General features: G+C 39.1%; 1 long non-coding RNA gene across 1 annotated transcript; it reads right to left on the bottom strand.

The window, feature by feature from the left end:
* Positions 1–9,754: 9,754 nt before the first annotated feature.
* Positions 9,755–17,196, bottom strand: LOC121042107 (uncharacterized). Its single transcript, XR_005795974.1, has 4 exons — positions 16,969–17,196; positions 16,285–16,373; positions 12,530–12,677; positions 9,755–9,888 (listed from the first exon to the last, which is right to left on the bottom strand). It is a non-coding gene; the product is annotated as an uncharacterized LOC121042107 (long non-coding RNA).
* Positions 17,197–17,436: the final 240 nt, after the last annotated feature.

The following is a 17,436-nucleotide window of genomic DNA, read 5'->3' as shown; positions in this document are numbered from 1 at the left end:
AACATGTTGGAGAATTAGATTTGATAATAACTAATAGGATCTAGCACCCCTCTCTCACTCCCACCTTCTTATAGATAAGGAACTTGAAGCCTATGAGATTTAAGTGACTTAGGTAGGCAAGGTAATGTAGCAAGTTTAGTGGCAAATCAAGGGTTAGGAGTCAGGAGATCCAATTCTCAGTCTGGAACAGGAGAAAGATGAATGTAATCTAGTTGTAGTAGAGTATTAGGGCTAACTTGTAGTCACCTAGGACACTGCCCTAATATCTGGCCCCACCACAGAGATTTTGATACAGTAGCATGGAATGGGGCCTAGGAATTACAAAACATTTCTGATGCTCAGCCAGGTCCAGGGGACTAAGACTTACAGGGATCAGTTGCAGTCAATCTTCAGAGCTTAGAAGCCTCCACGTGGCATTTCCTAGAAAAAATTCCCCATAAACTGAAAGTGAAATCAGTGTAAATAGGGACTGAGAGGTATGAAGGGACAATGAGCAGAGCATAGGCAGTGGAAGAGAACACCAGATTTGACTCAACATTTCAAGCTTAGTCTCATCTGGAAGCTTGGCTGAAGACCTTTGGATTCTATTGGCTATCTCTGTCTGGGAAACATCAAGGGAAACTGCATGGCAAAAACGAGATGACTCCAGAGGACAGTGAAAGGACACAGAACCTTTGGCTTCTTGAATCTTTGTCTTGCATCTAGCTCAGGCTGGCAGGCACCACAAGTTATTAGCATGAATTGAATTTCCTCTGGTCATAGTGAGCTAAGCCCTGGACTCTCTCCAGTTCCTGGGAGACCAGCATCTCACTAGCACTAAGGGCCTTGGAAGGCTTAGCTGGAAGGGCAAATCAAGAAGGGACAGTACTAGACTTCCTGCTCCTGATCTGGAAGAGAAGTATCCCTGGAAGCAATAAAGAGTGACGACCCCTCAACACAGGGTCTCTGCTTTGCCTATCACTTTCCACAGATTATGCAGCTGCCTTTTCAGTTTTGTTCCAAAGAGCAAGAGGGGATTTAATATGGCTACTAACATAAATACCTGTTCTTAGGATCCCAAGAAACACTCTATTTTCTTTTCAGTTAAGTAAATTATTGGGCCCTCAATTCCTGACATGGTGGCTAAATAAAGGTTGTTTGCATAACCTTTTGTGTGGGGATAATTGAAAATTTTAACCTACACAAACCAGTGGGACCCCAAGCCAAGGCTTTAGTGTGTTGTCAGAGGCAGCTAGCAAGCAAAGCAAGAAAGATAAGCCTGTCCTTTGGGATACCACCCCAGCAGTGAGACCAACTCAGGTGGATATGCCACAGCCACTGGCCAAAGCACCATTAGGCAGTTGTAGCAGATGAAATTTTCTCCCAGTGCTATCTGGAGCTAATTAGGAGCAACATCACAGCTCTCTCTGTATTTTCCATGTTGCTATAGTGAGCCAGTTCTGGCTTTCCTGAATGTGACTGATTGGGGCCCACCTTGTCCATTTGGGGGCTTGGCACATTCTAACTTAGGATGACAAAAGGAGACACACATTCTTTCAGAATAATATATGGGAGCTATTCTTGTAGGAGGTTAACCATGACAACCAAAAGGTCTCATAGCCTCTTAGATAATTACCATGAAGTTAGGCTAGAGAAAGAATGCTTCAGAGCTTACTTTTTGTCTCTACTCTTCTCACAGAATCCAGACCCATCCCAGCTCAACTGGAAATAACTAGATTTTCATGGGAAGTGAAGGGATGTTTGGCAAGGTATATAATCTGAAGAGCCTTGGGAGATGGAAAGGGAAAAAGAAGGTGGAAAAGAAAGAGGTTTTCTGCTGATCACAAGGGGCTGGCATATGAGGGTCACCAGAGTGAAGACCCTGAATATATTGGAGGTGACAGGAGTAGGGATATCCAGAATAGAGTGAGAAAATCCATTCTAGACTCTCCACTGCTCTGTGCTGTTGCATGGGTTGAAAATCCTACTCAAATTCAAAGAGCCACAGTCTTCTGGATACCATTTCAGTGTGAAAAGACCTTTTTTTAAAAACAATTTTTTTCAATGTTTATTTTTGAGAGACAGAGAGAGACAGAGAGAGAGGGAGACACAGAATCTGAAATAGGCAGCAGGCTCTGAGCTGTCAGCAAAGAACCCTATACAGGGTTCAAACCCAGAAACCATGAGATCATGACCTGAGCTGAAAGGGTTGGGCATTTAACAGACGGGGCCACCCAGATGCCCCAGATCTCTCTCCCTCTTTAAGTTTATTTATTTATTTTGAGAGAGAGAGAACAAGCACACAAGCAGGGGAGGGGTAGGGAGAGAGAGGAGATAGAGAATTCCAAACGGTCTCTGTCAGCACAGAGCCCAAAGGGGGGTTCGACCCCACAAAACAAGGAATCATGACCTGAGCCGAAATCAAGAGTTGCACATTGAACCAATGGGGCCACCTAGGCCCCACACCCTTCAGTGTGAAGAGATCTTAATGTCTTTGATGTTGGAATGTACAGTCTACCTGTAAGTGCTAGGGTGCACAGGTGATCATTCTTGGAGATTCTGATTTAATAGGTCTGGAGTGGTGCCTAGGCATCTGTACATTTTTAAATATCCACAAGAGATTTTTATACACAGCCAAAGCTCAGATTTACTGTATTTGGCATGATTTGGCATGGTTTCTTATCACTCTCCTTACCACTGCCCAAGTCTCTTTGCCGTTGTTGAAACAGATACCCTTTCTATCAGATTCCCTTCCCTCCTCCAGGGCATTTGGCTTGGCAAGCAGAGCACAGGCTAGATTTCAGTCCCTAATTGTCCCCTTGGCTAGGTGACTTGTGTAGGGCATGACTTGCACAACTGTGACCAGAGGAGGAAAAAGATTATTGGCTTCCAAGGCAGATTTGTGTTTCAGCCACAATCCTCACTTTCTAGCTGTCTAAACTTGGGTAAGTTGCTTAAATTTTTAATTTTTAAGATTTTATTTTTAAGTCATCTGTACACCCAATGTGGGACTCAAACTCATAACGCCTTGATCAAAAACTGCACACTCTAATGACTGAGCCAGCCAAGTACCCCCTTAAATCTCTTTGAACCCCAATTTGATTATATATCAAAGAGGGATAAGGATGGCTGCCTGCTAAAATGACCAAATCCAACAGTACAATTAATTCTGACAAATCACTTCTGAGGCTTCATTTGACCTATGAGCAGCATTTGACCCTTGTGATCACTTCTGTCTTCATGAGCCCTAGCTTCTGCTTAGCTTCTGGGACATTCCTCCTTCTTCATTCCTTTCTTGCTCTCTGGCCATTCTTTCCCAGATTCATTTGCTGAATTCTTTTTACCTTACCAACTTTGAATTGTTGGAGTGCCCAGGACTCAGTTCTCAGACCTCTTTTCTCACCTGTTTACCTTGATTTCCTAGATGATTTCATCCACTTGATTGACTTTAAGTATCACTTGTACGCTGAGACTCTCAAAAAGCCATAAACTTTCCCCCAAATCCTAAACTCTGGAATCAAATAGCCTACTCAACAACTCCACTTGATATATAATAGGCATCTCAAACTTTGTATGTCCGAACCGAACTCATTTTCTTCCTCAAACTTAATCTTTTCACAACCTTCCCAACCTCACTATGTAGCCTCTTCACTTGCCCAATTTCTCTGTCCTAAAGCCTCTTTTTCTCACTGCACACTTCTAATCCATCAGTCAATTTACTGGCCCTAACTTAAACTGTATCCAGTGCCATCACTGCTGTCATCTGCTATTGCCTCTGTCCTTGGCTATTGCAATAAAGGAGTAAGCGCCCTTCCCCACTCCAGCTACCTTGCTCTCCCATAGTCTATATTCCCCACAGCATCCAAGAGATCACTTCTCTGGTCAGAATCTTCCCATGCTTTCCCCTCTCATGGAGAATAAAATTATGAAGCCTTCTCATGGTCTCCCCATGAGAATTTACATGACATGCTTCTCTTCTATTATTTCTATGACTTTACAGATCATTCAGTTCCTTGATCACTCCTCTTCAGATTATTGGCCTTCATGTTGGCCCTCAAACACACCATATGTGCTCCTGCCTCAGGGCCTTTGCACTGCCTTTCCCTCTCTAGGGAAATTCTCTTTACAGATACCTGTAACTCATTCACTTACTTCATTCAGTCTTTGTTCAAAAGTCACCTGATCACAAACTGCCTCCTTGGTCCTTAATCTAATAGAAAACTATCCCAACTCCTATAACCCTATTTTTTATCCAGTTTTATTTTTCTTCATAGAATATATCGCCACTTGACATTTGCATATATGTTTTGCTAATTTGTTTGTTTGCTGTCTGTTTCCCCTCACTTGGATCTAAGCATGTAAGAGTAGCTATATTCCCAACATCTAGAACAGTGACTGGGACATAGTATAGGGGTCAGTAAATACTCGTTGAATGAATACAAAAAAAAAAGGATGTCAGTGATATAAGAATTAAATAAGATACGGTATGAGAAGGGTTTTGTACATGCCTGAAACTTAGTAATTTGTCATTTCCTCTCTACTTTAACTTTTGTCTTTCCCCAAAAACATTTACTGGGCCCCTTCTCTAAGTTACTTACTCTGCTAGATGATAGTGATTTAAAAAAAAAATGTCTCTACTGTAAGCAGCTCATGTTCTAGTTGCTCTATGATATTGGGAGACAGAGTCATAAAGAAATAACCACCAGACAATGTAACAAGAACTGCAAAAGAAACAGTATACTAGGAAGAACACAGGTAAGAGTATAGTTAAGGAAGTGCTCAAAGAGCAGTGAATTTTAAAATGAACCTTGAGGGATAAATAGGGCTTCTGTACAATAAGAGAGACAGGTATTCCATTTAGAAGGGTCTTTGGTAGGGTTAGGCACAGAGACATGAAAATTCCCCCCTCCTAGAGCACACAGCTTCTTAGTTCCTTAGTTTAAGAGAAAGAATAGTGAAGTGAAATGAACAAGTATAGAAACTAAAACATAATTGTTTCTGTCTCCTGCCCATCATAGAATGCCATATTTCTCAGAGTTCTTACTATACCTTCTAAATTTTTTTTGGCTCTAACAACATCAGTAGGTGGTGATCCCCTTATCATACAGCCAAAGAAATATTCTGGTCCAAGGTCCATTAATGGAGGATCTTGGGTTAGGACTTGACTCCTATCTGGTTGACAGTTCGTGCAACGTGAAGTGAAAAGCAACTGATTGCCTTCTTCAACTAGTTAAGAATATTTCCACAATGGCTTTCTAGATCTAAGTTTTTCATATTGTTTTTTTTTTTTCTTAATTGGCCATATCCACCTGCCATTTATTGAGAACCTATCCTACTACACACTCTACTGAGTTGACCACATCTATAATTTCACCAGTTTTTACAACAACTCTGTGGTAGGCGATGTTGTTGTTATTGCTGTTATTTTATAAATGAGGAAACAATTGCCTAATTTGTCCAAAGATATTCAATAAAAAAGAGGCAGTGCTAGAATTTAGAATCTGGTTTACATGATGTCAGTGCCCATGTTCTTTCAGCTCTGTTATATTTCTGAAATGAAATCTAAACAAATGTGCAAGTCCATCTTCTAATTGTGCTTCCTCTGAGTTATCTATATAGCAGGGACATGTTATGCATAATTGTTTACTCACTGGAAATTTCATCTTCCTTTGTAATTTTATATTTATACATTTCTCTAGCCAAATTATACCACATGTACTCATGTACTCTTTTTCTGCTTTTGCTGTCATGTAAGTGTGGTCATATGAATCACTCTCATGTATCCAATTATAACACTGCTAAATAGGAAAAAATGACCACCAATGGTAAAGCTAGCCTAGTCAATATGGTTATTTTTTGTAAAACCATAAACAAAATCAGGAAGAAAAAATTTTCAAGCATTTTGCTGACAGCTCTTGTATAACCTAGTAATCACAAGGGAATAGGAAACATTTTCTTAACCTACACATATCCTTTTTTAGATGAATATGAAAACCCTATTAACCATAGATTTGCCTCCAAACAAATCCATCTCGGGGGTTGAAGCCAAATTATGTCTCCATTCTTTAAGATGCCTATTTTGTTAACTTTGGAGATGTGGTAGCAACTTGTTTTTCTCCTGACCCCAAAGACACTACCACTGATCAACAGATTTGTTGATAGTATCTTCAGAAAGCAATCTAAGGCACTGTCCTTCTGTGAGGGAGATATACCATCCAGATACTGATGCAGATCATCTTTTGATCCCTTGCTGTGGGTGAAGAGAAAATTAGCACACTTCAACATTATTCCAACTTGCCTTTTCTCTAGTTTCCGACTTTTGTTATATTATTCTGATAATGTAAAGATATATAATAGCCATAGTTTTACTGTAACCATATTTTTTGTAATTGTTTAGTCTTAATTTTATATTTAAATTTGTTTACTACATGTCACAGTTGTTTTTTTTAACCATAGATTCTTTATTCCCAAGTTTTAAATTTTGATATATTGCTTAGTTAGCCTGCTTTTGTTTTCGAGAAGTTTTTCTTTTTCTGATGAACAAATTATGGATGCTATAGTCTGTCGGTTTTTGCATGTTTGAGAATGCCTGTTGCCTTTACATTTGAAAAACAACTTATCTGGGCATAAAATTTTTTGGTCATACTTCCCTTCAATTTTGTACAGACTGTTCCATTATTTTCTGGTAGTAAGAGTTATTGCTATGGACAAGTTTGAGGAAGACCCAATTTCCCTCTTTAACACTAACACTACGCTTCTTTTTTCTGCTTGGATGCCTGTATTATTTCTTTATCCTTAAAGTTAAGTAATTTCACCAGGATGTGCCACAGTAGTTTTTTGTATTGATTTTTCTTGGCAGTAGGCAGTTGTTTTTTTTTCTGTCTACAGACTCAAATATTTAAAAAAAAAATGTCTTCTAGTAGATTTTTGAATACTTTTGCTTCTTTTTTTCCCCCTATATTCTTTAGGAAGATGGAGTATTCTATATATTTTACACATAATTGTCTTTTCTATAAATTATATACCTTTGTGATTTTTTTGCATTTCCTCTGTATACTTTTCTATAGGCTTAATTTCAAATTGTACTTATTCTATTTTTATTATTTAATTATGACATCCCTGTATGTGGTATGTTCTTTTCCAAATTGCTATATGACTTTGTTTATCATCTTCCTTTGTTTTATAATTCCTTTTTATATCTTATTAGGCCTTTTAAGTTTTAAATTTCTTTGAAGCTGTAACTATTTGTTTAAATTATTTAACTTTCATTTAGAAAAAGATAAATTTGGGGCGCCTGGGTGGCGCAGTCGGTTAAGCGGCCGACTTCAGCCAGGTCACGATCTCGCGGTCCGTGAGTTCGAGCCCCGCGTCAGGCTCTGGGCCGATGGCTCAGAGCCTGGAGCCTGTTTCCGATTCTGTGTCTCCCTCTCTCTCTGCCCCTCCCCCGTTCATGCTCTGTCTCTCTCTGTCCCAAAAATAAATAAATAAACGTTGAAAAAAAAAATTAAAAAAAAAAAGAAAAAGATAAATTTATCTTTATTTTCCTTTTGTTTGTCTTCCCTTCCTTTCTCTCCACCCCCTGTCTGCTGTCTCTCTGGGTTGTGTTTTATGTTGTTTCTTTTCTGATTATTACATCTCTCTGGTTGGGGCCTCGTGTCCTTAAAGAACAGAATGGGAAGGGGTGGGGGATGAATTTGGGAATCCCACTGCTTCAGTTTAGTTGATTCTACTGGAACTCCTCTCTAGATCTCCTCTTCCTTTTGCTCAATCTTAGCTTGACATCAAGACGTTGAACCAGCTCAAGGGAGAGCCCCTTCCTCATATACTCTTCCTCATCTCCTGATTTCTATGACTCAGAAAGAGGGCATGTAGAAAAAAACAGAAGGCCAGACCAACTTTGCCTTCAGCTCTGCCTCCCTACCATCTTGAGCCAAGCAGGATCGGTATGGGAACATTACCCATTTCTCTTGGGGCTGGCACATGCCTGTGTGGACTTGACTACTCTAAGTGAAGGAACACTGAATGGAACCTTTGAAACTTTGATGCTCACTTATAGGGAAATCTGTTCTAGATGTAAGCATTTCATGGGTTTCATTGAGCGTCAATGACTTCCCTCATTGCACTTTGAGTTGTAAGCTGGACTTGCCACTTTTTTCATGAAATAAGGACTGACAAATTAGGTCACTTTGGGTTTTCAGACTTGGATATTTGGCAGCACTTTTTTTTTTTTCTCAAAAATGAATGAAATGAGCTGTCACATCAAGCAAAATAACTGACAATATTTGTTGACAACAATAAAATTTAAGCTTTCAAGAGAAAATTAGAACTTTTGAAATCTTGTATTCACCACTATGAACTTGACAGCTTCTCAATACATAAATACTTTTCTGATGAGACTGGTGGTGATTTTAATAAACACAATTTTTTGATATTGCATAATAAATTGTGTCAACACTTGTAAGATTTGCATAACTGAATAAACCAGCATTTTCCAAATGACCAACCATGCATGCTACAAAATCATGGATGGGGAAAAACTCCTTTCAAAGTGCAAGGGAAACCAGTGGATTTTAATATAACAGAGTATTAACTGATATAGTTTGTCATTCTACAATGCAATTAACCTTTAAGAAACTACTACTACTACTTACTGAGTTTTGGTGTAATATCAAAGAAGAGTATCTAGAATTATCTGGAAACGCATTTAAAATAATCTTCCTTTTACAATTGCAATTAGTTTGATGCCAAATTTTCCTCAAATATTTTAACCAAAATGATATATAGCAATAGATGGAACATAGATGGAGTATCTAGCTGTTTTCTACTAAGCCAGACAACAAAGAGATTTGCAAAACCGTGAAACAGTGCCACAATTCTCATTAAGTTTTCTTATTTGGGGAAACACAGCTTTCTTTACTAAAATATGTTATTTGAGCATGAAATGGCGTTATTTTAAAATAAATTAATTGTTTTAAAATTTTATTTAGTTCCTAATACTATCAATATTACAAATATAACTCGCTTACACAAAAGATCTTTAAAGTTCTTAATTATTCTTAAGAATGTAAAGAAATCCTTAGACCAACAAGTTTGAGAATCTCTGTGCTACATGTACCGTGCAGTGAAGCAGTAAGTGTGCAGGAGTGCAAAATTAGAGAATTATGGGTTGGATTTGGCATTGTACCAGAATAGCATGCAAACCACAGGCTGCTAAGATTCAAATGGGAGAAGCAGAGGAGGAACAGTGTGAGAAAAGGTGTAGTAGTAGGAACAGTCAGGATAGGTTTGGAGGACTTTGAGTAAAGCAGTAAAAGTCTCTTTCATGTTTCAAATCTCTCCTTCCACTTCACCTCTCTGACTTTTTTTTTACTTTTTTTAATGTTTATTTATTTTTCAGAGAGACAGACAGAGCATGAGTGGGGGAGGGGCAGAGAGACAGGAGGACAGAACATCAGAAGCAGGCTCCATGCTCTGAGCCATCTGACCCTGCTGTTACATTTCCTTCTCTTTCTGGCATTTCTCTGACCACAGCTGGGAAAAGTTATCTGCTTTTAAGGACTCATGTAAATATATTGGATCCACCTGGATAATTGACACTAATCTCCCGTCACAAGGTCCATCACCTCAATCACATCTACAAAGGCCTTTCTGCCATGTAAGGCAACATCTTCTCAGGTTCTGGAGATTAGAACATGAACATCTTTTAGGGACCATTATTCTGCCTAACTCTCTTGTTCTGTTGGGGCTACTGTCACAAAATACCATAGATGAGTGGTTTATAAACAACAGAAATTCATTTCTCACAGTTCTGGAGGCTGGGAAGTCCAAGATCAGGGTGCTGGCACAATGGTGTTGTAGTGAGGGCCCACTTCCTCATTCTTGGCTGGTGCTTTCTTGCTGTGTTCTCACCTGATGGGAGAGGCAAGGGAGCTCTCTCAGTCCTCTTCTATAAGGGCACTAATCCTCTAATCACCTCACAAAAGCTCCACCTCCTAATACCATCACGGTGGGGGTTAGGATTTAACATAAATTTGGGAAGTATGCAAATATTCGGACAATAGCAGTACCACACCATGGGATATTTTTGATCAAGGAAGTGGCATAATTACAGTGGTATTGAAGGAAAAAACTTTCCCAGTAATTACCCAGTATGGAACTCATCTAGTGCCAAATTTGGGGCAGAGTTTTGCCTCTGTGGAAAACAACTTCCATGTGTTTTTAGTGCAATACAGACGAGGCATCCAGGAGGACATCTGCTGATATTCAGGCAGGCAGATCACTTTCCCATTGCCTGTCCTACCCAGATTTTTCATTCAGGTCACCAAAGGGACAAATATCCATGGCTTCTAGAAGGAGCTTCTTCTCTGCATTTTTTTTATCTCTCAAGTGTCCTTTCTAGATCTTAGAAACTAACTTGTCAGCAGAGTGGGAAATTTCTCCCTCTCAGGAACTGATATCTTAGGGGTGACCTTTTACATGAAGCATTTCATTAAATAGTGTGGTGAGGTTACCAAACCTTGAAGTCAGAGGCAACGTCTGAATGCTTGTTGGGTTACCACCAGTACTCTGAAGAAAGAACAATAAGCTTAAATGCTTTTGAGTAATAATTTATCAGGAAGACTAAATTATGAAAGAATGCTTGAATTAGACAAAAGAAACCCACAAGATGGATGTAGCTCAAATATTTTCCAACATAAGCTTCCTTTTGAAAATAATTTAAATGTTTGCCTTCTCATTGCATTTATGTGTGATATGTTGGATAATTAACTAAGGAGGACAGAAAGGGAATCCCTGTGGTATAAATTCCAGGAACAACTGCAGACTCATCCAAATGTCACTTATAAATCAGAACAAGCCCAAATTCATAAGCTAGTCTCAAAGTACCCTATAAAAACAAGACAAAATAACAAAAGCTATTATTTCCACCCCCTCAAAATATTTATAAAAAACAGGATGCTGTTTCTTCAGTCAGGCAAACAACTTACCAAGGGCATTCTTAACTATTGATGCTAAATATTACAGCATAAGAATGAACTTTGGTATTTTGCAACGTACATTGTGCAACGTATATGATCTATTCAATTCTCATGGGTGTGTGCAGTTTACTATTTTTGCTTACACATGTATTCTTGGGTAAAAGATGTCATAAAGTTAGGATTGTTCTTAAGCAGAATAGGCAATATTTGCTCTAACAGCTTCTCCCTTCTCTTTTGCAAGATATTCTTTTCCTAAGGAAGTTATCACAGCCCTTTTTCCTGCAACCTACTCTGGGCAGCCAGGGATGTTGTTACCTAGAGATCTCTACTTTCCTATTCCTATTCCATTGACAATTCTCTAACTTACTGCCTCCTTTTGGACCCAGCTAATTGGTGTTATGCAGTTAATTGTAGACAGATGTAACCTAATGGACTAGGTTCTCTTCCAGGCAATATAACATGCATAACCTGGTAGACACTCCCACGCTTACCTTAGTTGTTTTTTTTTTAGCTCATAATTTGGGTAGTTTTCTTCTTTTTGATATGTGAATAAAAGATGAGGTAGGCAGTGACACTTAAACAGGAGGGCCAGTGAAAAGTGCTAAATTTGGGGACCCTGGGCATCTAGCTAAGAGAATACATGTACTGAGGCTCCAGAGAGTAAGTATGAGAAGGGTGGAGAATGTTTCTAAAAGTAAAATTTTAATATATTAAAGAAAAATTATGTCTACATAATAGATTTGCCTGTGCTTCTGGCCTGCCATTTGTGTGAGCCTTTTTAGTGTCCATCAGTTGTGCTTGAGGAGGCAGTTAGGGTCAGCCATGTGTCTCAATAGTTTGTGTCCTACCATGGGAATCATTAGTATTTGGTGATTTAATTTGCGATTTCAAGAGGTAGAAACAAGGAGCCTTGGGAGATGAGAGTTTGTAGCATTCCACATCCAGATCAACCAAGGGAAACCTCTTATTAAAACCCTCAGAATACTCTTCAACCTTGGAATCCTGCAATGGCAAATCAAGGCCTCAAGTACAAACTGTGTAATAAACTGGACACCGGGTTTGTTTCTCCATTGTTTCACACACTCATGCTTTGCAGGTGCCCCTTCTTTTTTTGAAGTTTATTTATTTTTTTAGAGAGAGAAAGAGAGAGAGAGAGAGAGTGAAGGAGGGGCAAAGAGAGAGGGAGAGATAATCCCAAGCAGGCTCCATGGTGTCAGTGCAGAGACTGATGCAGGGTTCGATTCCACAAACCATGAGATCATGACTGGAGCCAAGATCAAAAGTTGGACACTTAACTGACTGCCACCCAGGTGCCCCAAAAGGTGCTGCTTCTTAATACCAATTTATTTTGACTCCTCATGTATTCTTTTTAATGACTTAGAATGTGAATTTTGTATTTATTAAGGTTAAAATTGGGGCATTACCAAATTATTTCATGTGGGTTTGTGATTTGAAGAGAACAGAACTGAACTAGGATTGAGGACACTTGGATTCTAGTTTATATTAATTGAGATAATGCTATCTGTTATATCAATCCCCAAATCTATAAAGGCTTAAATCCAATGGAAGCTTACTTCTCATTCAGGAAAATCCAAACGTGCATTAGTGATTTGTGTGCTGCTTTCTTCCAAGTGGTGATATAGGGCCCAGGATCCTGTTACCTTATGGCTCTGTCATCTTTAAGATGCCGCTTCCAAGATTTCTATGTTTGTCAGTAACAAGCTGAGAGAAAAAGAAAGAGCAGAAAAGGATTTTTTAGTTTTTAAAGTGAGTTTTTATACGCCAGACCTGAAAGAAGTACATGTAAGTTTGGCTCTCCATTTCTTTGACTAGAACTCAGTAATGTGGCCACAACTAACCACATGGGAGGTTGAGAAATTTAATCATACACTGTAACAAGGAATTAAAGGAGATGGGTTGGGTGACCAGCTAGCCAGCCCTTGCCATAATCCTAGTTCTACCAGTATTTATTTGATCTCCCCTTTTTATTATTTTAAGAACCATTTCTTACCCATTTTTAAAACCCCCAGAATGGTTATAGAAGTGTCTTATATATAGTACATGCTCACTACTGCATGCTTGCCTGACAGACAATAAATGAGTAAATAGTGCTGGGTGTTCATAATTCTGCCCTACAGCCCAGGGCATTGAGTGTTACTCTAGAAGACTGAGAAATACTTTCCCTCAATAAGTCACAATATATCCCAGGATAATTTTGACTGTGGAGGAGACTAATACTGCTACAGCCAGGACCAGGCATGTCAAGAGGAGAAACTGATATCAAGAGCTGAACATCAAAGAAAGTCTGGTGAAAGAACCAGTTAACTAATTGGGACAGGAGGGTAGACTCTTCAGCATTCTGCTTGCTATCCAGGTTCCCTGGAAGAATACCAACTACTCTGGATGGGTTGGAGAGTCTCTGACTAGGCTGGGAGCTTCATTGACAAAGGAGAACAAGCATGATCATCATGAAAAACAACAGACCCATAAGGATGTCACAGCTTATAGAAGAACTTGCAGAACACTTCATGGGAATAATTAATCAGGGATAGGACACAGAAAAAACAAAAGTCTTCCTTCAAAAATTATAGGTGATGTGGGATGTTGTAGGGGACTGTGCTGGAATCCTGTTACGTCTACACCTAGTACCTCTGTTTTGTGAGAGTTTATAGCCGATATGCTTAGCAGGGTATATTAATTTAGGAGTCGGAAAGATCTGGGTTATGTTTACTGACCTGTGATTAACTAGCAGTGTGACTTTGGGCAAGTCAATCTAGCTCCCTGGACCCCATCTGTATCATCTAAATAAGGAAGAGTTGGATTAAATGTGTGATGATCAATACATGGTCACACCCCACCCAGTGTCCATAGCAGACATTGAAAATCAAACATAATTCTTTTTTTTTTTTTTTGAGCCCATATATGATCCCAGGATCCTTATCAACATCCCATCTAGGTTATCCTATCAATTAGAAATGACACATGTATGTTAACTATGTCTTTCATTTTCTGTGTTCTGACACTTTGATATTTGGGCCTTGCTGTCCCTAGAGGGACTGCCCCTCCAAGAGTTAGTCAAGTTCTAGAGATAGAAAACAATTTGTCCAGGTGCACACTTTTCAAATGCAAACTGGTGAAGATAGAGCCCACATCACAATTACCTCTTTTATCAGGCTGCCACACTCTGAGCCATTATCCACCTGTCCGAATCACCCCCAGGGCCAGGTACCAGAAAACTAGGTGTAGTGCCTAAATCCTAGACTCTGCTGAAGTTATTCAAGCTAGTCAATCCTAAACCTGCTTACCCGGCCTTGCCCATTTCTTCCCCCCAGCTCTTGTCCAGAATTCTCCCCTCTCCCTCTGCCTGATGTCTGTACTTTCTCCATATGCCTCTCCTTCATGGCATCACATACCCTGTTGTCTTGGGATCTGTGAATAGTACATACTGCCTTTTCAATGGCAGCTGTTTCCTGATCTGTTGGCCCTACTATACCTAAATAACAATAAAAACTATATTAAAACAATATAGGATGGGAACTACCTGCCTGAAGCAGATGATCTCTGGAGTCCTTTCTAGATCTAGCAATCTTTTATCCTTTTAAGTAGGAGAGTATTGTACTATCTATAAAATACATATTTCAGTTATAATATCTTAATCTTCTGAAGTTACCTAGTCTTTCATAACAAGGATTTTCTGAATCAGGAGTTACACCAAGATAAATTGCACAGAAGCTCTTCTGTAAAAGTCACTGCTAAATGGGGGTAGGGGAAAATCTTGGTTCTGTTTTGGGAAACCTTTCATTTTTCTCTATTACAGCTGAAGGATAAGAATCATTCTAGTGTGCCTTCTTGGACTTCTGTTAATTTTTCTATTTTTCTTCCCTCTTCTCCTTTTTTTCTTTTTGGATTCAGAGTAGCAAACAGTCCCTCCTGATAATGTGATTGTGTACATTCAGAATGTATGTTAGGAAGAATTAGGAAAATATTGGGATAGGATTATTCCTATAAAGGGCACATGGGCATAATGCTTCACGTGTAGTGGATACTTAAATACTTTTAAATCAATAATAAACGTGTTTTTGCTATTATATTACACGGTTTTGGTTTTTTTTTTTTGGTTTTTTTTTGGATTTTTCTCCCCACCCTCCTCGAAAACTCATATATTGAAGTCCTAACCCTGGTACTTCAGAATATAATCTTATTTTGAGATAGTTTTTACAGAGGTCACCAAGGTAAAATGAGGTCATTAGGGTGGGCCTTAATCCAATATGACTGATGTTCTTAAAAAAGGGGAAATTTTGGACACAGATACTCATATAGGGAGAATGCCATGAGAACAAGGCAGAGATAAGGATGATGCTTCTACAAGTCAAATGATGCCAAAGATTGCCAGCAAACCACCAGAAGTTAGAGTAGAAACCTGTAACAATCTTACAACTCTCAGATGGAACCAACTCTACCAACATCTTGATCTCAGACTTCTATCCTCTAGAACTGTGAGACAATAAAATTGTTTTTTGTTTTAAAAAAAAAAAAAAGAAGGGGCGCCTAGGTGGCTCAGTCGGTTGACCGACTTCAACTCAGGTCACAATCTCACGGTTCGTGAGTTCGAGCCCCGCGTCAGGCTCTGGGCTGATGGCTCGGGGCCTGGAGCCTGCTTCCGATTCTGTGTCTCCCTCTCTCTCTGCCCCTCCCCCATTCATGTTCTGTCTCTCTCTGTCTCAAAAATAAACATTAAAAAAAATTAAAAAAAGAAGTTATATTTATAAAGGGAACATTACTGAACATTTACTGAATGAACTAAATTCTGCTCTAGTACAGACCGTAATTCATTGGGTAGTCTTAATCTATTGGCTCTTTCTTCTTTGCCCTTACTCTTATTTGAAAACAATTATTCCAATCTCGTTCCAAATACTTATCACAGAAATATTGTGAGGAATAATTTGGCTTTCAAAATAATTCTGGAAATTGCTTTCAGTTACTCTAAAAATTGCAGGGAGAGATTACGTGCAAGGCAAAATTACACAAGCATTTGTGTAAGAGAATAAACAAGGAAGCGCATTTCAGTTCAAGAATTAATACTTCGGTTCAAGTTGTAATAAAAGAGTACCATAGTTGGTGAAATTGAGAAAGCAGTTCAGAGTCTTTTTTCCCCCCAGTAAGTTCTGTGTGAATGTTTTACTTTTGTTATTATGTTTGGTTCTGAAAATGCACCCATTCACAAAACCTCTGGGCAGTTGGACAAAACGGATTTACAATCCTCTGAAATGGGCCAGGACTCAAGTTGAAGTACAGTTGGCTAGACATTTAAAATGAGGAAATGGCTCACCTTTCTTCTCCACCTGAAGTTGCCAAGTGAAACCTTCCAAATTCTCAAGAGAAAGATGCCTCTGATTCATATTCCATTTGCCTTTAAGTCTTGCTCAAAGTATTTTTTCAAGTGGAAAAAGAATGAAAGAAACATTAAAACGCAGAGACCTAATTTTGTGTGGAAGGAAAACACAGCTGTGGAATCTCTTGGCTACAACTGTATAAAAATTAAAAAGAAAACAACCTAATTTATTCAGTGCCTTAATTTGAAGATGAAGCTAAGGTGTTAAAGAATGGTGGGTCTGTGGTGCTTCTCCAGAAAGAGGGCTTTTTCTCTGTGTCTCAAAGACATTTGAAAGATTGCAAAACTTTCTTCTAGAACCACTTCAAAGGTTGGAGAAACTACCACCTTTGAATACTTCAAATCTCTCTGTCAAATAGAAACTTAATGCCTCCCCCCCCCAAAAAAAAAATGCTAGCTCTAGATATACAAGATAAAAATATTCACAGAACTCTTTTGGAGTATATGAGTTTGGCTGGCTTTGCCTTGCTTTAGGATCAACACAATTCTGAAAATCTTCCCTCGATAATAGATCCAGGTGAGTAGCATTCTCTCTTACCAGGAGAACTAAATTGATATCATCTGTAGGGCCAAGAATACTGGAACATGAAAAATAGATAAAAATTAAAATACCAGGGATACCATTTAGCTTGTCTCTTTCATTTTCAGGACCAGGCATCCAAGGGTCAGAGATGGAAGTGCACAATTAAACTAATCCTGAGGTCTCTTCTGCAGGTAGCAGGAAAACAGCCTCACACCCAGGTCTCACTCCAGGTCTTGCCCATCCTCTTGCTGCAGTGATGAGGGAAGTGTGAATGTCTCACTCTAGAAGTTTCACTGGAATCCTCGCCTGGTTGAATGAGTCTGAGAAGAAGAGTTGGGGTATCCTTAATGCCACCCTCTTCCATCCACAACCCTCTGCCCTTACAGACTCTAAAACATCAGGGGATTCTGGGTAAGGCCTTTGAGCAAACTGTGGGGATGGTAACTAAAAATGCAAGGTGAGGAAGCAAGGTCTGGCATTCCCAAAGGCAACACTATATGGCATTTGCATTTCCCCCCTTCCTTCATTTTGTCTTTCCTTTTGAGCAAGACTTAAACATGACAAGA

Source organism: Herpailurus yagouaroundi, unplaced genomic scaffold (genome assembly GCF_014898765.1).
Source record: "Herpailurus yagouaroundi ecotype Mexico unplaced genomic scaffold, PumYag 184, whole genome shotgun sequence".
NCBI classification, from domain to species: Eukaryota; Metazoa; Chordata; class Mammalia; order Carnivora; family Felidae; genus Herpailurus; species Herpailurus yagouaroundi.
The sequence above is the reverse complement of the archived record's forward strand: the minus strand, read 5'-3'. Positions and strand labels throughout refer to the sequence as shown.